Source organism: Heterodontus francisci, chromosome 2 (genome assembly GCF_036365525.1).
Source record: "Heterodontus francisci isolate sHetFra1 chromosome 2, sHetFra1.hap1, whole genome shotgun sequence".
In the NCBI taxonomy this organism is placed as follows: domain Eukaryota; kingdom Metazoa; phylum Chordata; class Chondrichthyes; order Heterodontiformes; family Heterodontidae; genus Heterodontus; species Heterodontus francisci.
In genome coordinates, this window is record NC_090372.1 from 216,239,691 (window position 1) to 216,266,374 (window position 26,684).

Genomic DNA, 26,684 nt, shown 5'->3' on the forward strand with positions numbered 1-26,684 from the left:
CTGTCCTCACAAACGACCAGGTCCCTCTCACTAGTGAATACTGAAGCAAAGTATTCATTTAGGACCTCCCCTACCTCCTCCGACTCCAGGCACAAGTTCCCTCCACTATCCCTGATCGGCCCTCCTGCTGAGTATTTCCAGCATTTTCCGTTTTTATTTCAGATTTCCAGCAACCACAGTATTTTGCCTTTGTAAAATGTATTTTTAATGCCTCTCCTCATTCTTCCTACCAAAATGAATCAATTCATACTTCTCTGCATTAAATTCCATCTGCCATGTGTCTGCCCATTTCACCAGCCTGTCTATGTCCTGAGTACTTTGGTGTCCAGCACCGTATGTCTGAAGATACTTTGGGTAGATGTAGCAATCTGAACAGGGAGCTGTACACAGAGAGAGCTGCAGGTCAGAGACAGGATCACAATACTGTGGCGTTGATTCATCGACTACACTTCCTTCACACTCAGAGACAAATATTGGATGTTACAGCAGAGATGGAAAATTTAAGGAGATGAAACATGCTTGAGCAGAAGTGAGGAACAGAGCTACTAAATTTCAGATGGACTACAAAGTTCGATAAATCTTTTCTGCACCTTCTCTATTGCCTTCACATCCTTCCTAAAGTGCAGTGCACCAAATTAGACAGAATACTCCAGTTGCAGCTGAACCAGTGTTTCATAATGATTCATCATAATTTCCTTGCTTTTGTACTCTTTGCCCCTATTTATAAAGCCCAGGATCCCATTGCCTTTTTAACTACTTTCCCAAGCTGCCTTGACGCCTTCAACAATCAGGTTTCTCTATTCCTGCATCCCCTTTCAATTTGTACCCTTTAGTTTGTATTGCCTCTCCTCTTTCTCCTTCCAAAAATGTATCACTTTTCTATTATCTGCATTAAATTTCAGATATGGCGGATCCCTGTGCTCAGGGCCAGGGTGGAGGTGAGTCAGCAGAAACGTAGTCTTCAATTGTAGACTGATACTCGAGCTGTGTCTGTAAGTGCATTGGTATTCGGGGATGAAATTTGTCCTGCGTGATTGTGATAAAAAGGCGACAGCAAATCAGAGCTGGTTTCATGCTCCGCCTTATTTTGTTTTATCCTCTCCAACTCAGGAATGCTGAGGTCAATTTAGAGGCCCAGATGTTAGCAGCTAACTCAGCACAGTCCAGGAATTAATTTGGGATCTTCCTGTTCTGTTTGGGTCAGTACCACATCTTGCACATCACAGGAGACGTTAAATCTAATTCTTCAATTGCTTCGGCAGTGACTAGTGCACAATGGGTTCAGTATCGTTCTATTCCAGAAAGCCAGTTGGTGAAGGATAGAACTGGATCCAATCTTTATACACTTTTATATTTATTTACAGAATTACACATTACAAGTATACAACTCCTAACCCAACCACAATTTTAATCTGTATCTATATATATGGGGCTCAAGTGAAACCGCTTTCAATGCCCATACAATTCCATCTAATTAAACACAATTAGTATGCATTAACAGATTCCTTTCTCTCTCTTTAAATAAAAATTAGAGTTAATATGTAGAACCAAAATTTCAAAACCAATTAAATCAAGAACATCCATATTCTGTACATAGCATTATATTGCGAGAGGCCCCTCTCTAGGACCATGAGCAATTTCTTTGTACATGTGTTTCATTTTGTGGAACAATTAGACGATTGATGTCTTGCATCCACCCATTTAATTTTAGATCTTTCCAGCATTTCTTACAAGCTATGAAGGCCAATCCACAACCTTTTCTCACTCTCACTTTTCACAGAGTGTACATTATACCACAATGAACAATTATCTACATAATATTCAACAGGTATACTATCTTCAGTATACCCTTTGTACAGAATCTCCCTTAAAATATTCAACAAATAGGGGTGGATTTTAAGGAGACCTCGACATTGGGATCCATGGTGTAAGGGGCCTGAAGTTGGCCTCAGATGAGGCCCACCACGGACCTCGATGCTGCAGGGCCCGGCCTGATCCTCCTGGCGGCGGCTGGGCACGATGATGGCCTTCCCGCCTCCGGGCGACGGGACTGCAATCGCCAAATGCAAATGAATAAAATTAATAAATTTACACGTATTTACCCTTAATCTTGATGGCTGGCCGTGATCTCCGGCCCGGCAGCTGATACTCCTGTGCCTTCGGATCCCCGACCGGGGAAACAAAGCACCACACTGGTGAGGAGGGAGGAGGAGGTAGGTTTCAGTGTGGGGGAGGGGTGGTGACGAGGTCAAATCAACATCACGGGATGGTGGGAAGGGTTGTCCTTTTAAACTTTATGCAGTTTTGTTGGGGGGATGGTCAGATGTTACAGGTAAGTGTTTTGGGGAAGTTAATTGTTATGGGGGGGGAGGTGGGAGAGGGGCAAACGAAATGTATTTAATTTTATTCAATCTGTCTTTAAATATTTAAATAATTTGGCAGGGCTGGCTGCCCTTTAAAAATGGCGTCAGCGCCTGCACCCAGGCAGCTAATGCCATTGGCGGGGATGAACAGCCAACCTCCTCCATTTTGGGGGGGGTGACCCGCCTCTGCTATTTAAATGAGCCGCCGCACTTGAGAATGAGCTGCTCTCTGGTGTGGGCCACCAGTTTTGGAGCTCGCTGCTGATCAAGCTCATAAAATCCAGCCCATAGAATCTCATATTCACTGCCTCCACAAGAACCCAGTATTTCAGCAGCCAAAGTACTTTTAACAACCCTTTTTATTTTCTTATCTTCCCAAGCTCAAAGACAACATTCCCCACTTTTACCCGTAAGAAATATTTAGAAACTAGTTGCATTTGAATACTGAAGGGTGATTAGCATGTCTTCACACAAAGGGTTATGAGTCTTTGGAATTCTGTACCACAGAGAGCTGTGGATTCTCAGTCGTCTATATTCAAGACACAGATTGAATGTTTGAATACTAAAGGATATTGAGGGAAGGTGCAGCTAAGGTAGAAGATCTTATTGAATGCCGGAGCAGGCTTGAGCAGCTGAATGGCCTACTCCAGCTCCTATTTCATGTGTTCCTATGGTACCTATTGCCTTCCTCTATTCCAATTTTAAAATGCCCAAAGACCAAAAGGCTCTTCCAGGTAATTTAATTTTTTTGTTCTTTTTGGTGCCGGGGGAGCAGGAGTCTCGCAAGGAGGCTGGGATTTTATTGCGTTCCCAACATCGGGATCTGTGGCTGGGGGGTGCGGGGGAGGGGATGACCGAAAGATTGTACCGGCAGCAGCCTGCTACGGAGTCCGACGCAGGGAGTGCCGGGTCTGATCTTCCTGGCGGCGGCAAGGCTCTGTGGTACCTCCCCCACCCCACCCCCGCTCACCACCACTGGCCAATGGGACCTGGCTTTCCATATTTAAATTACGGAAATGAATAAATTTAAATAAAATTCACAGTATTCTTACCTGCTGCCCATGATTTTCCGAGCAGTGGCTGGCACTCACGCGCCTTCACTTTCCGGTCCAGGGAAAGCTGGCACCACCAAGGTAGGGAAGGGCGGGGGGGTTCATTGTATTTTTAGCGCTGTTGAGGTGGGTGCAAGGGGGAAACGGGGTCAGATCGGCATTACTTGTGTAGGGGAGAGCAGGGGGAAGGGGTGATCTCTGCATTTTGATCAGTTTGGGGGAGGGGAGGAAAGTCAAGTCTTGCAGTTATGTGTTTTGGTGGGGGTGGAGGGGCAGAGGGCAACTATTACATTTAATTGTTTTGGGGGGGAAAGGGATGATAGGTAATTTTGGAATGCATTGGGAGTAGTAGGCCTTTAAAAATTTGTGTGTACCGGCAGGGATGGCTGCCCTTTCAAAATGGCGCCAGCGCCTGCACACAGGCAGCTGACGCCGTTGCTAGCATCGCAGAGCCCACCCCCTCCACGTGATTGGAGGGGCAGACCACCCAGTGTATTATATTGGGCTGCCACACAGTGGATCGCGGCAGCACGACGGCACGCGGCCCGCACATGAAGGCCGCCATTTTTTTTGCCCGCCACTAGAAAGTTCAGCCCAGAAAGTGTAAATCTCCTCCCCCCACATTCATACATCCCTGCCCACCCATTAAACGCAGAACGGCCTCCAGGTCTCCAAACGTTTTCCCAGGGTGGAAGAGTCAGTTACTAGGGGACATAGGTTTAAGGTGCGAGGGGCAAAGTTTAGAGGGGATGTGCGAGGCAAGTTCTTTACACAGAGGGTGATGAGTGACTGGAACTTGCTGCCGGGGGAGGTGGTGGAAGCAGATACGATAGCGATGTTTAAGAGTCATCTTGACAAATACATGAATAGGATGGGAATAGAGGGATATGGGCCCCGGAAGTGCAGAAGGTTTTAGTTTAGGCAGGCATCCAGATTGGCGCAGACTTGGAGGGCCGAATGGCCTGTTCCTGTGCTGTACTGTTCTTTGTTTTTTGTTCTTCGTTCTTTGTCCCTGCACTTACATTTGGTTCACTGTAATTTCTGCTACTTTGCATTCATTTTCACCCAATTTGAGCAGGTCATCAGCCAGTGGAATGTTAATGATGCCTGACCATTAAAATAGGTCAGGCCTCCCAGACAGTTTGAACGTTCATTTTGCCCCCCAGAAAGTACAATTGTTTCCTGTGATCCTGTTGCATTAATTTGTCATAATTTCAACTGAATTCCATTTTCTGTTCACACGCAGCAGCAGCAGCAGCAGACATGATGCTTGTACCATGTCAGCTTCCGGGTGCAGGTGAGTCGGCTCAAATATAGCCCTCATTCCACATTATTTTTGGGCTGTCTATGTGCGTGCATTGCTACAAGAGAGTGATCTTGTCTTGTGTGGTCGCATAAAAAAAACGGTGATAACAAATCAGCAGTTCACTTTACACGCTGCCTCATTTTGTTGTAAGCGCTCTAGCTCTGGCTCAAGAACCCTGAGGTCAATTTAGAGAGCCTGACGCTATCAGCTAACTCAGCACAGCCCAGGAATTAACTTGAGATCTTTCTGTCCTGTGCAGCTCAGGACCACATTTTGCCTATCACAGGAGTGACAAAGTTTAACACTCCAATTATTTAGGAGGTCACTCGGTCAAGAGAGGCTGAAAATATACTTGCAAATTAATAAGGAGCAATGTGGCATCTTTTAAGAGAAAGGTGGGGGAACACTTTGTACAGGAACTGTTCTCTGTATTTATCATCTCCATTGATGCTCATTTTGTTGTTGACCACAATTTCATGCATAAACTGGCAAACAGCACCATGCACCTGAACGAGATTGCAATCTCAACACGGAACCGTACACAGTGGGAGCTGCAGATCAGAGTCAGGGTCACAGCACTATAACGCAATTCACTGACCACACTTTCTACACACTCAACTCATGAGATCGCTGAAGTTATCCTTCAGCGTGAAAACCTTGCACGAGTTTCTTCACCCTACACAAAACTTTCTCTTCATCCTCAACTTTACATCAAAATCCACTGATGTATCAACACAGAATGATACATGGAAATGGAAGTAAATTATGAGTTGTAATTTCTATTTTAATCATGTGGAGACTGATATTCAAGGAGATAAAACACATCTGTGCGAGAGTGGGTGACAAGGCTATTAAACTTTTGATGGGCTGCCAGGTTTGATAATATATGTTTGATGTTTAATAAAAACAGAAAATGCTGGAAATACTCAGCAAGTCTGGCAGCATCTGTGGGATTGTTCCTTCCACGACACACTGGTCCACTCCTCTATCACCCCAACACTCCCTCCCCTTTCCATGGCACCTGCCCTTTTATCTACTCCCTTCTCACCATCCAAGGCCCCAAACACTCCTTCAGGCCAAACAGCTATTTACTTGTACTTCTTTCAATTTTGTGTGCTGCATTCGCTGATCACAATATGATATCATCTCCTCTACATTAGGGGAGACTAAACACAGCTTGAGTGATTGCTTTGCATAACACTTCCATTCACTTTGCAAGCTTGACCCTGAGCTTCCAGTCGCCTGCCATTTTAATTCCCCACCCAACTCCAGTCTGACTTCTGTTCTCGGCCTCCTACAGCATTCCAATGAAGCTCAATGTAAGCTCAAATAACAACACCTCATCTTCCAATTAGGCACTTTCTAGCTTTCTGGACTCAACATTAAGTTCAATAATTTCAGATCATCACCTCTGCCCCCATTTCTTTATGTTTTTTGGTTTTGTTTTTGGACAACAACTGTTAGTGATGATTCTGCATCTGCATCTCCTGAGGCAGGGTTGGAGGTGGGGTGGCCCCCAGAATCGCAACGGGTGTTGGGGGGCAGATGGCCCTTCACTGCCCCACCGCTAAGTGATCTTGCCAGAGGTGGGATAGGCTGACAACAGCCTTCCTGTCCAGAGGCCAATTGAAGCCGTTAAGTGGCCTATTAGTAGACATCTAAGGGCCTCTCCCTGCCGCCGCTGGGATGTAACCAGGGTGGGTGTGGATGGGGAAGTGCCTCTGCCTTAGGGGGAGGGCACCTTGTAAAACGGGGTGGCCTCCCTGCGGGCATGGAGGCGGTGGGGTCCCTCCTCCATGGGCAATCTGTGGTCCACAGAGGGCCCTAGCCAGGAAACTATGCACATTCCAGGAACCTCCACCCACTGGGCTATATGACCAACCCCGAATTCCCCTCAGACAGACCCCGGTGACCACGCTTCATTTCGTGACTTATCGCTTGCTAGGCCATTCTGTTTGACCTTTGAGATCCCACCTTATCAGCTTTAGGAATGTCTTGTTCAGGGCCTGTGCTTGGATCATGTCCTTGGCAGAGATGACAGGCCTACACTGACCTACACTATGGCTGTCTGCCATAGAATCTTCCTTAACACAGAGGAGATCAGCTTCCTTCCAGGAAATCACAATACTAGACCTACTAGTTGCATAAGAATTCTATATTATCCTGAGAAGTATCATTTATTAAAGGTCCCATTTCTTACAAGAGATTCTGTTAGTGTTGATGCGCGGGCGGCCCTTCTGCTTGGAGTGATGCAGCTTCTTTGGTTTGAGTCTAACTTTGCTGCACACCAGGGAGTGGTCAGTGTCACAGTCCGCACTGTGGAAGCTGCGTGTGATTTGGACACTGTTTATAAAGGCTCGCCTTGTGACGATGAGGTCCAGCTGATGCCAACGATGTGATCTTGGGTGCCTCCAAGACACCTGTGACAGGGTTTAGTATGAAAGAACGAGTTGGTGATGCAGAGGTTGTGATAGGTATACAACTCCATCAGTCTCTGTCCATTCTCATTCATCCTTCCAACGCCATAGCGCCCAAGACAGGAGGGCCATGAGTCATGGTCGGCCCCAACCCTGGCATTAAAGTCCCCCAGCAGGAACAAATGTTCGGTTTTAGGAATGCTACTAATGATATTATGGAGTTCCTTGTAGAACTGGTGTTTAACTTCAGGTAGGGAGCAGAGTGTTGGAGCACAGATGCTGAGTAGGTGTACTGGACCAGCAGTCGGATGGACAGTATGCGTTCCGAGCCATTTGAAGGTGGCTCTATCATGCTGAGCAAAGAGGTTCTGATGGTGAAGCCCACTCCATGCTGTCTTGGTTCTTCATGAACCCTAGCCTGCCAGGGAAGGTGTAGTCTTGATTGCCTGCGCATCAACACTAACAGAATTTCTTCTCCACAGCTGTTACATAAGTTTCTAAATTCACTTGAAAAAGCCCTTCTAAACACTCCTACAGGGGATGCAGAGACCAAGTGAGCCCACATCAGAGACACCATCTATGACTCAGCAATGACCACCTTTGGCAAATATGAGAAGCAGAATGCAGACTGGTTTCAATCTCACTTTGAAGAGCTGGAACCTGTCATAGCCACTAAGCGCATTGCACTGTTGAACTACAAGAAAGCCCCCAGTGAGTTAACATCCGTAGCACTTAAAGTAGCCAGAAGTGCTGCACAAAAAACAGCCAGGTGCTGTGCAAATGACTACTGGCAACACCTATGCAGTCATATTCAGCTGGCCTCTGACACCGGAAACATCAGAGGAATGTATGATGGCATTAAGAGATCTTTTGGGCCAACCATCAAGAAGATCACCCCCTCTCAAGTCTAAATCAGGGGACACGATCTCTGACCATCCCAAGCAAATGGACCGCTGGGTGGAGCACTACCTAGAACTGTCCGCCAGAGAAAATGTTGTCACTGATACGGCCCTCAATGCAGCCCACTCTCTGCCAGTCATGGATGAGCTGAACGAACAACCAACAAAATCGGAACTCTGTGATGCCATTGATTCTCTAGCCAGTGGAAAAGCCCCTGGAAAGGACGGCATTACCCCTGAAATAATCAAGAGTGCCAAGCCTGCTTTACTCTCAGCACTCCATGAACTGTTTTGCCTGTGCTGGGATGAGGGCGCTGTACCCCAGGACATGCGCGATGCCAATATCATCACCCTCTATAAGAACAAGGGTCTGCAACAACTACCGTGGAACCTCCCTGCTCAGCATAGTGGGGAAAGTCTTCGCTCGAGTCATTTTCAACAGACTCCAGAAGCTGGCTAAGCGTGTCTACCCTGAGGCACACTGCGGCTTTCGAGCAGAGAGTTCCACCATTGACATGCTGTTCTCCCTTCGCCAGCCACAGGAGGAATGCCGCGAACAACAGATGCCCCTCTACGTTACTTAGGTGGCAGGACCGTATCTTCAACGTAGAGGTCCTCGAGGCAGCCAACATCCCCAGCATATGCACCCTACTGAGCCAGCGGCCCTTGAGATGGCTTGGCCATGTGAGCCGCATGGAAGATGGCAGGATCCCCAAAGACACATTGTACAGCGAGCTCATCATTGGTATCAGACCCACCGGCCGTCCATGTCTCCGCTTTAAAGACGTCTGCAAATGCTACATGAAGTCCTGTGACATTGACCACAAGTCGTGGGAGTCAATTGCCAGTGATCGCCAGAGCTGGTGGATAGCCATAAAGGCGGGGCTAAAGAGTGGCGAGTCGAAGAGACTTAACAGTTGGCAGGAAAAAAGACAGAAGTGCAAGGAGAGAGCCAACTGTGTAACAGCCCCGACAACCAATTTTATCTGCAGCACCTGTGGAAGAGCCGGTCACTCTAGAATTGGCCTTTATAGCCACTCCAGGCGCTGCTTCACAAACCACTGACCACCTCCAGGCGCTTACCCATTGTCTCTCGAGACAAGGAGGCCAAAGAAAGAAAGAAAGGTTACTTACAAGGTGAGTCAGCGCAAGTGCAACCTTAAATCTGAACAGAGGAAACTCTGAAGATATTTAGGGGCACTTTAGCTATGGTAGATTGGGAAAATACACTAAAAGATTTGATGATAGACAGGCAATGGCTGGTATTTAAAGAAGTATTACATGGTCTGCAACAAATATACATTCCTCTAAAACACAAAATCCCACAGGAGAGATGAATTAACTGTGGCTAACAAAAGAAATTAAAGATAGCATGAGATCAAAGGAAGTGGCTTCCAATATTGTCAAAAAGTGGTAATCCTGAGGATTGGGCGCAATTTAGAATCCAGCAAAGGATGACCAAGAAACTGATCTAAAGAAAGGGAAAAGAGAATATGAATGCAGGCTGGTGAGAAACATAAACGCAAACTGTAAAAGCTTTAGGTATGTGAAAAGGAAAAGATTATCAAGGACAAATTTGGCTCCATTACAGGTAAATTTATAATGGAGAATAAGGAAATGACAGAGAAACTAAACAATTACTTTGTGTCTGTCTTCACGGAGGAAGATACAGAAAATTTCCCAGAAATACTAGGGAACCAAGAACCATGTGTGAAAACGAGAAACTGAAAGAAATTAGTATTCATAACGAGGTCGTACTTGAAAACTTAACTGGATGGAAGGCTGATAAAAATTCAGGACCAGATGAGTTATATCCAAGTGTGTTGAAGGAGGTGGCTATAGAGATAGTGGATGCATTGGTGGTTAGTTTTCAAAATTCTATAGATTCTTGAAAGGTTCCTGCAGATTGGAAAGTAGCAAATGTAACCCCACTATTGAAGAAAGGAGGGAGAGAGAAAATGGGGAAATACAGACCTGTTAGTTTGACATCAGTAGTAGGGAAAATATTCAAATCTATTATACAGAATGTGATAACTAGACACTTGGAAAATAATGATATGATTGGGCAGAGTCAGCATGGATTGGGAAAGGGAAATCGTGCTTAGCAAAACTGTTGGAGTTTTTGAGGACGTTACTTGTAGCATGTATAAAGGAGAACAAGTGAATGTGGTGTATTTGGATTTTCAGACGGCTTTTGAAAAGGTCCCACACAAGAGGTTAGTACACAAAACGAGAGCACATGGGATTGGGGGTAATATATTGGTATGGATTGAGAATTGATTAACAGTTAGAAAGCAGCGTGTTGGAATAAACGGGCCATTCTCCAGATGGCAGTCTGTACCAGTAGGTACGGCAAGGATCGGTGCTGGGGTCACAGCTGTTCACAATCTATATAAATGATTTGAATGTGGGGACTGAATGTAATATTTCCAAATTTGCGGATGACACAAAACTAGGTTGGAATGTAAGTTGTGAGGAAGATGCAAAGAGGTGTCAAGGGGACCTGGACAGGCTAGTGAATGGGCAAGAACGTGGCAGATGGAATATAAAGTGTGAATAAGTGTGAAGTTATCCACTTTGGTAGAAAAAAACAGAAAGGCAGAGTATTAAATGGTGAGAGGTTGGGAAGTGTTGGTGTCCAAAGGGACCTGGGTGCCCTTGTTTATGAGTCACTAAAAGCTAGTATGCAGGTGCAGCAAGAAATTAGAAAGGCAAATGGTATGTTGGCCTTCATCGCAAGGGGATTTGAGTACAGGTGTAAAGAAGTCTTGCTGCAATTGTATAGAGCCTTGGTGAGACCGCACCTGGAGTATTGTGTCCAGTTTTGGTCTCCTCATCTAAGGAAGAATATACTTGCCATAGAGGGAGTGCCAAGGAGGTTCTCCAGACTAATCCCTGGAATACAGGATTGTCTTCGGAAAAGAGATTGAGGAAATTGGACCTGTATCCTCTAGAGTTTTGAAAAATGAGAGGTGATCTCATTGAAATTTACAAACTTCTTACAGGGCGTGATAGGGTAGATGTGGATAGGATGTTTCCCCTGGCTGGTGAGTCTAGAACTAGGAGACACAGTCTCATAATAAAGGGCAGGCCATTTAAGACTGAGATGAGGAGGAATTTCTTCAGTTAGAGGGTGGTGAATCTTTGGAATTGCCTATCCCAGAGGGCTGTGGAAGCTCAATCATTGAGCATGTTCAGGACAGAAATCGATGGATATTTGGATACTAATGACATCAATGGATATGGGGATAGCACAGGAAAGTGGCATTGAGATAAATGATCAGCCATGATCTAATTGAATGGTAGAGCAGGCTCGATGGGCTGAATAGCCTACTCCAGCTCCTCTGTTCTTATATTCCTATGTTCCTTCAACCCTAGACTGATACTTGGGCTGTCTGTGTAACTGCATTGGTACCAGAGTGTTACGTTGGTGGCTCACCACCAACTTCTCAAGGGTAATTAGGGATGGGGAATAAATGCTGGCCTTGCCAATGATGCTCACATCCCATGAATGATGGAAAAAAATATCAGAGATTAAATTTGTCTTGCACATTTCTGATAAACCAGTGAAACCAATCGCAGCACACTTTGCACTCCGCCTAAATTGTTTTAACCTCTCTAGCTCAGCAAGGGTATGTTTATTTTAGCAGCCCTGATGTAATTAGCTGACACAACACAGCCCAGGAATTAGCATTTTTATGTATCCCTAGATCCCATATGCCCATCTTCTTCTTCTTTGGCCTCCTTGTCTCGAGAGACAATGGGTAAGCACCTGGAGGTGGTCAGTGGTGTCAGTCGCTGCGAGGCAGCGGTTCATATCATCCTCACTGTTTTCTACACCTCCAAGTTTGGTGTTGTCAGCAAATTTTGAGATTCTACTCTGTATTTCAAGATCCAAGTCTATGTTGCAAAACAAAACAGTGGTCACAGCACTGACCCTTGGGAACACCACTGTCTACTACCCTCCAGTCTGAAAAACAACCATTTACTACAATTTACTGTTTTCTGTCCTTCAGCCAACTTTTTATCCAATTGGACACTGACCCTCCATAAACCTCAATTTTGTTTTCCAACCTTTTATATGGTACCTTATCAGATGCTTTCTTAATATCCATATAAATAACATTCACCACATTCCCTTCATCAACCTTCTCTGTTACCTTATCAAAGAATTCAATTCTATTAGTCAAGCATGATCTGCCTTTTACAAATCCATGCTGGCTATCCTTAATTAACTCCAACCTCTCTAAATGTCTGTTGATATTTTCCCTGATTATAGTTTTTAAAACCTTACCCACCACAAATGTTAAACTAACTGGCCTTTAGTTGCTCGGACTTTCCTTACACCCTTTTTTGAATAAGGGTGTCACTTTGAACACTTCCAACCCTGTGTCAGCTCCCCTGTAAACAGGGAAGATTATGGAAAGCCCTTCCGCTATCTCCATCCCCACTTCCTTTAGGAACCTGGGATGCAAACCATCCAGACCAGGTGCCTTATCAACCCTAAGCATCGCCAGCCTTTTTAGTATCTTCCCCATCTCAATTTTTATCCTATCCATTGCCTCTACTCTTTCTGCCTCTACTGAGGTTTTGTCAGCCTCCATTTACTTAGTGAACACTGATACAAAGTATATTAGTATATTAAGTATATAATTAAGTATATTAGCCTTGCCCTGCGCCTCTATGCATATATTGCCCTCTCTGTCCCGAATAGGCCCCACTCCTCCTTTTACTACTCGCTTACTATTTACATGCCGGTAGATGATTTTTGGGCTCCCTCTATGTTGACTGCCATTCTATTTTCACATTCTCTCTTTGCCAGTCTTATTTTCCTCTTCACTTCCCCTCTCAACTTATTGTATATGGCCTGGATCTCACTTGATGAGTTCACCTGACATGCGTCATACACGTTCATTTTTGTTTCATCATTATCACCTCTGTCTCCCTCATCAGCCAAGAAGTTCTTGGTTCCCCTATCTTTCATCCTTGTTGGAATGTTCCTAACCTATATCTGGAGCATCTCTTCCTTAGAGATAACCCATTGTACCGATACGGCTCTTCCTGCCAGTCTTTGGTTCCATTCTATCCTGACTAGATCCCTTCTCATCGTGTTGAAGTTAGTCCTTTTCCAATCTAGACATTCTACCTTATTTTGTTTCTTGCTTTTCTGCATTACTAGTCTAAACTTTATGGTATGATGATCACTGTTACCTAAGTGCTCCCCCACAGACACTTGGTCCACCTCATTTCCCAGCACTAGATTTAGCAATGCCTCCTTTCTAGTTGGGCTGAGAACATACTCATCAAGGAAATTTCCCTGAACACATTTCAGAAATTCCTCCTCCTCCTTTCCCTTTACACTAAAATTATCCCAATCGATATTTGGGTAATTATAGTCCCCCAAAATCATCACTCTATAGTTCTTGCACATCTCTGTGATTTCCCTGCAGATTTGTTCCTCTATCTCTGTCTCATTATTTGGAGGTCTGTAGCATACCTTTAGTAGCGTGATCATACCCTTTTTGCTTCTCAACTCTACCAAATGGATTTTGTTCTTGCCCCTTCAAGGACATCCTTCCTTTCCAGCACTGCAGTGTCCTCCTTAATCAGGACTGCTATCCCACCTCCCTTTTTTCCTGCTTTATCTTTTCTGAACACTTTATATCCTTGTATATTAAACACCCAGTCCTCTCCATTTTTAAGCCACATTTCCCTTATTGCCACTACATCATATTTATCCTAGGTCAGACAATTCTTGGATTTTACGGCATTGAGAGGATATTCAAGGAGATGAAGCACACTGGTACAGGACTGATGGGCTACCAAGTTTAATAACATCATAACCTGCATGGCTACTAACAAGTGAAATGAAGTATTTTAATATCATACAACACTAAATAATCTTTCTTGGCATTTCATCGCGGAAAAAGATTTTGGGAAGGTTGTAGTCATTTGTTGCAGGCCTGCTGGTGGCAAGTCAGGCCTGTCTGTGAGCAGCAGATTCTCCTTGTTGGGGGAAGGTCCCACCTGTGTTGGCTGACCTCCCAGAACTTGTCCAAATTGGTCATCGGGGCGGCACAGTGGCGCAGTGGTTAGCACTGCAGCCTCACAGCTCCAGCAACCCAGGTTCAGTTCTGGGTACTGCCTGTGTGGAGTTTGCAAGTTCTCCCTGTGACCGCGTGGGTTTCACCTGAGTGCTCCGGTTTCCTCCCACAGCCAAAGACTTGCAGGTTGATAGGTAAATTGGCCATTGTAAATTGCCCCTAGTGTGGGAGGAGAATGGTGGGGATGTGGTAGGGAATATGGGATTAATGTAGGATTAGTATAAATGGGTGGTTGTTGGTTGGCACAGACTCAGTGGGCCGAAGGGCCTGTTTCAGTGCTGTATCACTCTATGACTCCCACAATGGGTACAAGTGAAGATGTAGTCGCTGGTAGGGGCAATTGGATGTATATTTCTCCTCCTTTTCTCTTTCATGCTGGTTCTTCGCTCAGTCTCAAAGGTGTCTGTAGCCCTCCTGATGTAGCATCTCCAGGCATCATGATCTATGGCCTGCGCTTCCCACTGGTGATTGTCGATGTGGCACACAGAGAGGAACTTCATCAGGGATTCCTTGAAATGTTTGCATGGGGCCCCTCTGTTCCTTTTACCATTGTCAGCTCTCCATACAACACGATCCTGGGCAGGCGACTGTCGTCCATCCGGGCAACACGACCCCCCCCAATGCTTTGTAGGAGGATGGCCTTGATGCAGGTGATGTTGGCTATTTCCAGGACTTCAATGTCTGAGATGCAGTCCTGCCAGCGGATCTTGAGGATGCTGCAGAGGCACCACTGATGGAAGCACTCTAGAAGGAGTACATGACAGTGGTATAGGAACCATACAGAATGGTGGTGAGGACTATGGCTTTGTACACTGAGTTTGGTCTGTGCTCTGAGGCTGTGGTTGCTCCACACACGTTTGTAGAGTCTATCATATGTACTCTTTGCTTTTGAGAGCCTATTGTCCACTTCCTTGTCGATGGTGGCATCAAACGAGATGACGCTCCCCAAATAAGTAAATTGCTGGATGACATTCAGCTCGGTTCCCTCAATGACAATGCTTGGTGGTCTATATTCTTCTTGGGCTGCAGGCTGATGCAGGAATTCAGTTTCCTTTAAATTGATTTATAGTCCGAAGAGTTGTACCTCCTCGGAAAAATGTATTGTTATACTTTGCAGATCTGACTGACTGTGGGCCAGGCGTGCACAGTCATCGGTGAAAAGAAGTTCACGGATGAGTTTTTCTTGTGTCTTTGTGCGAGCCTGAAGACGTCTGAGGTTGAAAAGGCCTCCTTCAGTCTGGAAGCGTACGTAAACTCCTTTAAGGTCTGCCATTGCCTGCTGAAAAAGATGGTGAATAGAGTCGGGGCCAGCACACATGCCTGCTTCACACCACTGGAGACTCGGAAGGGACTCGAGAGGTTGCTGTTTTTTTTGACTTGTCTGTACTGATTTTCCATGAAACTGCTTCACCACGGCCAGGAACCTAGGTGGGCATCCAAGTTTTTCAAGGATTTTCCACAGTCCATCCCTGCTTACAGTTTCGAATGCCTTGGTGAGGTCCACGAAAGTGACAGACAGGCTTTTGTTTTGCTCACGACACTTTTCTTGTAATTGTTTGAGTGCAAATACCATGTCAGTGGTGCCTCTGTTTTCTCTGAAATCACACTGTCTCTCTGGGAGGTTTCTTCCGCAATGGTAGGCACAGGCCTGTTCAGAAGTATTCTAACCAGGAGCCTCCCAGCAATAGAAAGGAGGATGATCCCACGGTAGTTGGAGCAATCTGATTTTTCTCCTTTGTTTTTGTATGAGGTGATGATAATGGCATCACGAAGATCCCATGGAATCCTGCCCTGTTCCCAGAAGGCTGTGAAAAACTCATGGAGCTTAGTGTATAGGGCAGGGCTACCATGCTTCAAAGCTTCGGGTGGAATTCCATCGGTTCCAGAGCTTTGCTGTTCTTCATCTGGTTGATGGCGATCACAGTTTCATAAGAACATAAGAAATAGGAGCAGGAGTAGGCCATTCGGCCCCTCGAGCCTGCCCCGCCATTCAACAAGATCATGGCTGATCTGCCCCAGACCTCAACTCCTCTTTCGTGCCAGCTCCTCGTAGCCCTCAACTCCCCGATATTTCAAAAATATATCTACCTCCTCTTTAAATACTTTCAGTGATCTAGCCTCCACAACTCTCTGAGGTAGAGAATTTCAGACAATCACTACCCTCTGAGAGAAGAAATTCCTTCGCATCGCAGTTTTAAATGAGTGCCCCCTTATTCTGTAACAATGTCCCCTAGTTCGAGATTCCCCCACTAGTGGAAACATCTTCTCAACATCTACCCTGTCAAGCCCCCTTGGAATCTTGTATGTTTCAATAAGATCACCCCTCATTCCTCTAAACTCTAATGAATAAAGGCCTAACCTGTTTAGCCATTCTTGATAAGTCAACCCCTTCATCCCAGGAATCAGCCTAATGAATCTCTTTTGAACTGCCTCCAATGCAAGTGTATTCTTTCTTAAATACGGGGACCTATCTCCAGAATTGGGCTCTCATCTAGTTCTTTGACAGGCTGATATTTTAATATCAAACATCATTAAATAATACTTAATTATTTAATGTTGTGTTACGACCAGGTGAGAAAGATGTCCCGGGGTCTTTTACTGTCTTTACCTGGTCTTATTGTAACAGGGTTTACTTTTAAACACAGTGTTTTGAGCTCCCCCTTTGGTGAATCCTTGTTCACAGCTTTCCAATTATAAGGCAAAGAAATGAGCACACCAGGTTTTCTTTGGTTTAAAGGAGAAAAGTGAAATTTAATAAACCTTAAACTTAAACTCTAATTCAGTTAACGCCTACACTGCGCCCCATGCTAGTATGCATAAGGAAATACACATATGTAAATAGAGACAGAGAAGAGAAGAAAAATAAAATGGAGGGCTTTGAGGCAACCTCTGCAGAGGGTTCTTTTTTACTGTGCTTCAAACTTGCTGTGGGGTCCTTGATTGTAGGTAGTTTTGCTTTTTGTTGGTGCCCAGTATTCTTCTTAAACCTTGTTCACTGTAGGAGACTTTTCTCTCTCGGGGTCCATATGTCTTCAATGGTTTCTGAAGCTGGTGAGAGAGAGATGAGAGCAGACAGGAGAGAGGTCTTTTCCAGTCCAGGAGCAAACAGCCTTCTGTGTTTTAACCCTGTGGTCAGTTCAAATTCAAATAACTCCAACAATCAGCCAGTCATATGAAGAAACTGGCCTGACCACGTCTGTTTGTGTATTTGGCCATCTTAGTAGTTAACCTGGAATGCTTCAATGTCTGGTAATCAAAAGTCTATTGTGGATTAAATTGTAGCAGGGAATTGCCCCTTTACAAAGAACAAAGAAAATTACAGCACAGGAACAGGCCCTTCGGCCCTCCAAGCCTGCGCCGATCCAGATCCTCGATCTAAACACTGTCCTGTTGCTCTGACCTCCTGTGGTCTTTCTCTCACTACGGGGGGTGGGGGGGCTACCAACTTCACCCCCACCAGATCATTACCTTTGTCCTTTGAAGTGCAGTCTGTTGATATGCTAATGTTTCTTAAGCAACAACAGTTTAAAATCAATGTTCATGTGGTGAAATTAAATTTCCTCATTCTTGGTAGGTGGGAGGCTTGCCTGACACCTCCACACCCAGGGGAGTGAAATGCGATTTGAAAAAAAAAAACGGCGCATTTCATTACAGGGTTGGAGAGAAATATATGATACTGAAAGAAAAACCATGCCTTTCTCTCATTCATTTCCATTCATTCACCAATCTTAAAGCCTTTTCTGGGTGTCAGGGCTGCTTTCATTTCCCCTTTTTTTTCTCAGGAGAGTCAGTAGTGGGTGGGTCTATCCTGAACTCTGAGTCAAACAAAGACTTTTTACTTCAGGGGATGGGTGGTTCCCTTTTCCTCTGACAGTGGGGGAGGATTCTTTGTTACTCTCCTCTTTCTTCTCTGCAACACTCCTGCCTGTAGCCATTTGTGCAGACTTGCACTCTCCTATGGCACTTTAACTAGGTGGGGCATCATCCTCACTGTTCGTCTGCCCCCTAGAGGTCTTTCTTTGTTTCTGCAGGTTCCTGTAAATGCTGTTAGCAACTCTGGTGGGGTGCTTCTAGAGTTTGCATTTATATAGGAGGATGTGGGGTCTAAATTTTCAAATTGTTCAGGGTTGGCTGACCAGACAGTAGGGATTTTCATCCGGAATTCCTCCCGGACTTCCTTTAACCTGCCCTCTTGGTCACTTTTTCCCCTTCTCTTTCAAAACTTTTGCCAGCTATCTGCTTGCCTGTCCCCTTTTGTTCTCAGCAGGGATCCCTTCCAGTTCACCAGCCCACTGCTGGAGGGTCCTCCTAACACTAGTACAGGACTTAGGGGTACAGGTTTCACTGTAGATTGGGGTTTCCCCTCAACCTGGCACATGGTAACTCCTGCAGTACTCCAGCACATCTTGGTGGAGTTTTGACCGGTCAAACTGCTGTCTTATATGGGCTTTGGTCTTTCGTATACCAGCATGAACAGCTACTGTAGTTTCGTGGGTCCTTCTTAATATTTCTCCCCGGTACCTCTGTGGCACCACTAACTGGTGAACTACTGTCCACTCCTTGCCCTCAAGTCTGTGAGGAGAAATCCATTTCCTCATCAGTACCTCATTCTTTAAATAGTAGCGCTCAGGGACTCCCTCTGCTTCACTTTCAGACTGGGCAGCCTGTGCTAATTCCTGCAATACTGGGTCGGCTCGCTGAGCCTCAGCTAGGGAAAATCCATTTAATTAATTCCCTGGGTCTCCTAACTTTCCAAAGCAAGTCTCAGACAGGCAGACCTCATGGTCATCAGCCTGCAGTGCCAACGCAGTCTTCTCTGGGGGAAGCTAGTTTGATTGTGGCCTGATCCACTACACATTCAGGGAAACTGCAGGGGACCGTCTCCTGCCACTGTCCTGTTGCTCTGACCTCCTGTGGTCTTTCTCTCACTACGGGGGGGGGGGGGGGGGTGGGGGGCGGTGCTACCAACTTCACCCCCACCAGATCATTACCTAGGAGCAGGTCAACCCTGTCCTGGGGACAATACCTATGATCGCCGCTCCCAAAACTAGGTCGTATTCCAGGTGCACCTGGTGTACAGGTACAGGCCATACTCTGCCCTCCAATACCATTCACCACCATTTTAGTATTTACTGCATTTTCCAGGGGAAAGGTCAGACCTTTTCCCAGTAAAAAGGATCTAGTCACCCCTGTGTCCCTGAGAATTACTATGGGCTTGCTTGCCCCACTCAAGGAGTATGGGATTACTTTCCCTTCAGACACAAAACCCTGATAATCTTCAGGAATCCTATTAACTTTTCCTGCACTTGCCGTAGTAAGCTTCCTGGGTTGCACTCTTACTGCAGTTAAAGCTGCAACTTGTTCTGCTGTGCTTTGTTTCAAGTCCCCATCTTCACTGAGCGGGTGTGCCCTGATTAACCCTACCGGGGTTTAGTTTCCAGCAGGCAGCTTTTAAATACCCTGCCTTATTACAATGGAAGCACACAGGTCTCCGGGCCTCACTCTTGCTCACAGCACCTTCCTTTTTGTTTGGAGGAGGGCTCCCGTGTCTCCTGCTTTCCTTTTTCTCCCAGGACTGCCTGGGCTCCTTATCACCTTCCCACCCTTTGTCCTTTTCGGATTTGTTGGGATGATTAGGAAAGGTTCTCCCCTGGGAAACCAACTTATAAATTAAAGCAAACTCATCGGCCAGAACGGCTGCTTGCTGGGCTCCCTGAACCTGCTGCTCCTCTACCTGGGTCTTTATTGAGAGTGGGAGAGAGTTTTTTAATTCCTCTAACAGAATTACTTCTCTGAGAGTCTCAAAGCTGAGCTGTATTTTTAAAACCCTCAGCCAAATGCCAGCTACTTACTTCTTTCAAACTCCAGATAAGTTTAATTAGCTTGCTTTTTGAGGGATCTAAGCTTTTGGTGATAGGCATCAGGTATTAATTCATATGCCCCGAGGATAGTATTTTTGGTCAGTTCATAATTTGATGAACTCTCATCTGACAACAAGGAATAAACCTCCTGGGCTTTTCCAATTAGCTTGCTTTGTATTAAAAGTGACCAGGTCTCTTTTAGCTGCCTTGCCAGTTTCTCAAAATACTCAAAAAACGCTTTTATATCTTCCTCATTGAATTTTGGAATTAATTGAGTGGGTTTTAGCAATCTTAATCCCAGTCCTGAATTGTGCTCCTCCATATTGGCCATGGTTTCACTGGGGTTTCTCTGTTGCCCCCTAGCTAACTCAAGACACTTCAGCTCCCTCTCTTCGGATTCTTTCTGGAATATTCTTTCTCTCTCTCTCTCTCTCTCCTCTCTCGTTCCTTCTCCTGTCTTTCTCTCTCTCTTTCCTGCCTTTCATTTTCTTCACATTCCTTCTGGAAGGCTCTCTCTTTCCTCAAATTCAGGTGTGCTTTGTTCCAATTGTATCTATGCTAACAATACCCTGTCGGAGTCTGCTTCTAACCCTATTTCTGCTTCTTTAGATTCAAGGAAAAATGGTTGGCCACTAGCCTTAGAAGTTCAGACTTCCTAGCCTTGCCACGAATAGTGATCCCACACTGCTCAGCCATTTTTCTCAACTCTTCCATTGACGGTGCTTTTAACTTATCCCAAGTTACTTCACCCTGGCTTGGAGAGCTACTTGCTTCAGTTGCAGACATGTTAGTATTCAATCACACACAACCACAAGAAAACCTGTATTAATCTTGCTCTATTTTGATTGGGAACAATTTGACTTTCCACTTCCAATTTCACTCGTTTGTCTGTGGGTCAATTCCGGATGCTAGCTCCCAAATATCTGTTACAACTAGGTGAGAAAGGTGTCCCGGGTCTTTTACTGTCTTCACCTGGTGTTATTGTAACAGGGTTTAATTTTAAACACACTGTGTTTGGAGCTCCCCCCGACCACTTTGTGAATCCTTGTTCACAGCTTTCCAATTGTAAGGCAAAGAAATGAGCACACCAGGTTTTCTTTGGTTTAAAGGAGAAAAGTGAAATTTATTAAACCTTAAACTTAAATTCTAATTCGTTTAACGCCTACAGATACACACCCCACGCTAACATGCATACGCGATACGCACATGCAAATAGAGACAGAGAAGAGAAGAAAAATAAAATGGAGAGCTTTGAGGCAATCTCTGCAAAGGGTTTTTTTTTTATTGTGCTTCGAGCTCGTTGTAGGGTCCTTGATTGTAGGTAGTCTTGCTTTTCGTTGGGGCCCAGTATTCTTCTTAAACCTTGTTCACTGCAGGAGACTTTTCTCTCTTGGGGTCCATATGTCTTCAATGGTTTCTGAAGCTGGTGAGAGTGAGACGAGAGCAGACAGGAGAGAGGTCTTTTCCAGTCCAGGAGCAAACAGCTTTCTGAGTTTTAACCCTGTGGCCATTTCAAATTCAAAAAACTCCCAACAGTCGGCCAGCCATGTGACGAAACTGGCCTGACCACATCTGTTTGTGTATTGGACCATCTTAGTAATTAACCTGGAATGCTTCAATGTCTGGTAATCAAAAGTCCATTATGGATTAACTTGGAGCAGGGAATTGCCCCTTTGTCCTTTGAAGTACAGTCTATTGATATGCTAATGTCTCTCTCCAGCCAAAGTCTCCAATTATTTTTTAAAGCAAGTTCTTTCTTCACCAGCAACTGTTTAAAAGCAATGTTCATGTGACAAAATTAATTTTTCCGCATTCTTGGTGGGTGGGGGGGGGGGGGTGCGGTCTTGCCTGACAGCTGTTATACTGTGGTTGGAAATTTAGCTGTGTTGCCCAGGGGAAAACAGATTGGCGGTGGGGCAGTTAAAATGGAGCAGGAGACTTACCCTACCCATTCTCTCTGCATTCTGATTTTAAAATGCCTGAAGGACAGAAGGCTTTTCCAGGTATGTTTGTATTTCTTCTTTGTTCTGGGGGTCAGTCGGAGCAGAAGTTCCACAAGGAAAGTTTTAGTCTCCCCTGTTCCGGGCTTCCCACATTCGTTTACCAGTCTAGAATCCCCATTTCAGAACCACTTCCCAGTTGTCCCTGCACTTGCTTTGGATTGGTTGAATTTCAGCAGCTTCATGCTCACTTCTGACCATCTTGAGCAATCACCCTGCAGAATGTTAATGAAGCCTGACCATTAAAATGGACCATGCCTCCCTCTGTAACTCCCAGACAGGCTGACCGCAGGCTAGGACACTTTCCCCCAAAGTGTACAATCTCTTTTGCATGTTGATAGCAATTTGATTAATTATCATGATTTCAACTGAATCCTGTTCTCTGTTTCCTGGCAGCACCAGCACCAGCACCAGACATGAGACATCAGCAGCGGAAGAGACGGGCTGCAGGTGAGTCAGCACAATTCCAGCTTTCATTTCCACACTGATATGTGAGCTATGTGTATGAGTGCATTGGTACTAGAGTGTCTTGTTGGGACAGGTCAAGGATGAGTTTTATTTTGCACACCAATGATAGACCTCCAATAGTCAATCGGTAGCTGCTTTTAACCTGCTTCATTTTGTTTTAACCTCTCTAGCTCAGGAACACTAAGGTCAGTTTAGCGAGTCTGATGTTGACAATTGACGGCACAGCCCAGGAATTAGCTTGGGATCTTGCTGGTGTATATGGCTCTGTACCACATTTGGCCTATCACAGGAATGACAAAATCCATTCTGTACCATATCCTCCCCTTTGAGGCTTCATTCATTTGTTAATCACAGTTTCATAGAATCACAGAGTACGACAGCAAAGAAGGAGGCCATTCAGCCCCTCATCTCTGTGCTAGCTCTTTGAAAATGCTATCCAATTTTTCCCAATCTACTGCTCTTTCTCCGAAGCCTTACAACCTTTCCCTTTTCAAATATTTATCTGATTCCCTTTTGAAAATTAATATTGAATCTGCTTCCACCAACCTTTCAGGTAGTGTATTCCAGATCCTAACAACTCGCAGTGTAAAACTTTTTTCATCTTTTCCTTATTGACTTCATGAAAGCCCTTCATAATTTTCATACTTGTATCAAATCTCCACTCAACCTTCTCTGGTCTAAGGAGAATAGCCCCAGTTTCTCTAGTCACTCGCCTGATTCAAGTCTTTCATGCCTGGTACTTTCTAATAAATCTCTGTACCTACTTCACGGCTTTGACACAAGTCTCCAGCTGATGTTAACCAATGTTTTATAAAGGTTTAGCATAACTTTGTTGCTTTTGTTTTCTGTGTTACTATTTATAACGTCAAGGATTCCATATGCCTTTTTAGCCGACTTCTCAACTTACTCTCTCACTATCATTAACGTATGTACATATACCCTAGCTCTCTCTGTTCCTGCACCCTATTTAAAATTGTACCATTTAGTTCATAATGATAAAAACAGAAAATTCTGGAAATACTCAGTAGGTCTGGTGAAAGGTTATCAAGCTGAAATGTTCACTCTGTTTCTTCCAACACACATGCCATCAGACCTGCTGAGTATTTCCAGCATTTTCTGTTTTTATTTCAGATTTCCAGCATCCACAGTATTTTGCCTTTGTAAAATGTATTTATAATGTCTCTCCTCATTCTTCCTACCAAAATGAATCAATTCATACTTCTCTGCATTAAATTTCATCTGCCATGTGTCTGCCCATTTCACCAGCCTGTCTATGTCCTGAGTACTTTGGTGTCCAGCACCGTATGTCTGAAGATACTTTGGGTAGATGTAGCAATCTGAACAGGGAGCTGTACACAGAGAGAGCTGCAGATCAGAGACAGGATCACAATACTGTGGCATTGATTCATCGACTACACTTCCTTCACACTTGGAGATTATTATTGGATGTTACAGCATAGATGGAAAATTTAAGGAGATGAAACATGCTTGAGCAAAAGTGGGGAACAGAGCTACTAAATTTCAGATGGACTACAAAGTTTGATAACTTGATAACCTGCATGGCGATCAACAAGAGGAGTCTTTTAATATTGCACCTCACTAAATACTTATTTAGTCAAAATGTTATACTGTGGTGGGATCTTCAGCTTCCCTGCCCATGGAAACCAAGTGGTGGGTAGTTAAATGGAGCAGGTGACCTACCCACTAAGTTTCTTCACAGCTCTGCCCCTTTTCCCCTGAGAGATACAATCCCTACCAGTGTTTCTATTGTATGTTGATTAATTTTCATGCTTTAAACTGAATTCCATTCTCTGTCACATGGCCATAGCAGCAGCGTAGAATCATATAGCGGTTACAGCCGAGAAGGAGACCATTCAGTCCATCAAGCTCATGCCGGTTCTCGATTGGCAAAAACAATTTAACTAGTCCCACTCCTCCCACCCTTTCCCCGTAGCCTTGCAATTTTTTTTCCTTTCAGGTGTTTATCTAATTCTCTTTTGACAGCCATGATTGAATCTGCCTCCACTATTCTTTCAGGAATTGCAATCCAGATCAAAAATACTCACGTGTAAAAAGTTTTTCCTTATGTCACCTTTGATTCGTTTGCCAATCACTAATTCAGTGTCTTTTGGTTCTCAACCTTTCCACCAACGGGAACAGTTTCTCTTATTTTATTCTCTCTAGGCCCCTCGTGATTTTGATCACCTCTATTACCCTTCTCTTCACGAAGGAGAACAACCCCAGCTTCTCTAATCTATCCACATAACTAAAGTCCATCATCTCTGCAGCCTTTCTCATAAATCTTTTCTGCACCTTCTCTATTGCCTTCACATCCTTCCTAAAGTGCAGTGCACCAAATTGGACACAATACTCCAGTTGCAGCTGAACCAGTGTTTTATAAAGATTCATCATAACTTCAATTCTTTTGTACTCTATTCCCCTATTTAAAAAGTCCAGGATCCCATAAGCCTTTTTAACCATTTTCTCATGCCACCCTCAGTGATTTGTGTATATACCCCAGGTTTCTCCATTCCTGCATCCCCTTTCAATTTGTACTGTTCTGTACTGTTATGACCGAGGTGGGAGTAGTGCACTGTTTATTCTAGTCCCACGTCACCACAGGTCACAACGTATATTTAAATTTTCCCACTTACCGATATGGTCAAACATATACTCTATTTTTCTCAGAATAAAACACAACAGCCAGGTTTCTTTAATAAGCAACAAAATGATCAGTTTATTATAAAACAAGTCTTCACCAGCAATTATGTAAAGCATAAACACACAGATTGAAATATTAAAGTTCCCTTTTTTACCGTAGCCCCTCACACACACACACACACATATACTGGTTAACCAGAAAAATAAAGGGATTTGCGTTTTAGAGCTCTATTACAAAAAAAAACAGACAAAAAAACACTTGGATTAAATACTTGCTAATTCTTGAAGAAGAAAGAGAAGATATGGAAAGATGTCCTTTGCTTTGAAATAAAAACAAGAAATGCTGAAAATACTCAGCAGGTCTGGCAGCATCTGTGGAGAGAGAAGCAGAGTTAATGTTTCAGGTTTGAAACATTAACTCTGCTTCTCTCTCCACAGATGCTGCCGGACCTGCTGAGTATTTCCAGCATTTCTTGTTTTTATTTCAGATTTCCAGCATCTGCTGTATTTTGCTTTTATTTTAGTGTCCTTTGCTTTGGTTTGACATCCCAAATGCATTTAAACGACTGTCATCAGGATCTTCCTAGAACAGTTCTTTGCAAGCAACATTGAAGATTAGTTTGGGTAGTCTTTCCAGGAGCAATGCAGCAACAGAGTTTTCAGAGACAGGCCTTACTGGAAGAATGCAGCAACAGTTTCAATCTACTTCTTACACTTGCTTTCCAGCTCCTTGAGAGAAAACTGGCAGGTTTTTTCCAAAGTACTGGAACAGACTGTATTGGGATGGTTTGTTCTTCTTGACAAGTTTTCTTCAACTCTTTTGAAACCATTGTCCATATCTGAATTCACTGTCCAAAGTGAAACATTGTCACATGAGACAAACCTCCTGACCTCTGTAAATCTTGACCTGTCGCTTCCCTGTACACATCTTCCCCAAATCAAAAAGAACCCATGCTTGGTTATTATTTGAAAATAGGTGCCTTCCAGTAACTATTTGTTTTCAAAGCCAGACCTCTCAGTGACCCTGATTAAAAACCCATCCATGGAGTCTTTTCAGTTTTAAACCACAAATCATCAGAATTTAACAAAGAAATGGAAGCACTCGTAATAGTACCCTTTAGTTTATATTGTCTGTCCTCTTTTTCCATACAAAAATGTATCACTTTGCAATTCTCTGCATTAAATTTCAGATGCGGCGATTACCAGTCGACAGGGCCAAGGTAGAGGTGAGTCAGCACATGCGTAACTGATACTTGGGCTATGTGCATCAGTGCATTGGTACCAGAGTGTCATGTTAGGACACTTCAGAGATGAAATTTATCCTGCGTGACTGTGATAAACTGGTGATAGCAAATTGGCAGCTCGTTTTACATTCTGCCTCATGTTGTTTTATCCTCTCTAAATCAGGAATGGTGAGGTCAATTTAGAGGCCCAGATGTTATTGGCTAACTCAGCACAATCCAGGAATTAATTTAGCATCTTCCTGTTCTCAATGGCCCAGTACCACATCTTGCACATTACAGGAGACATTAAATCTAATACTTCAATTGCTT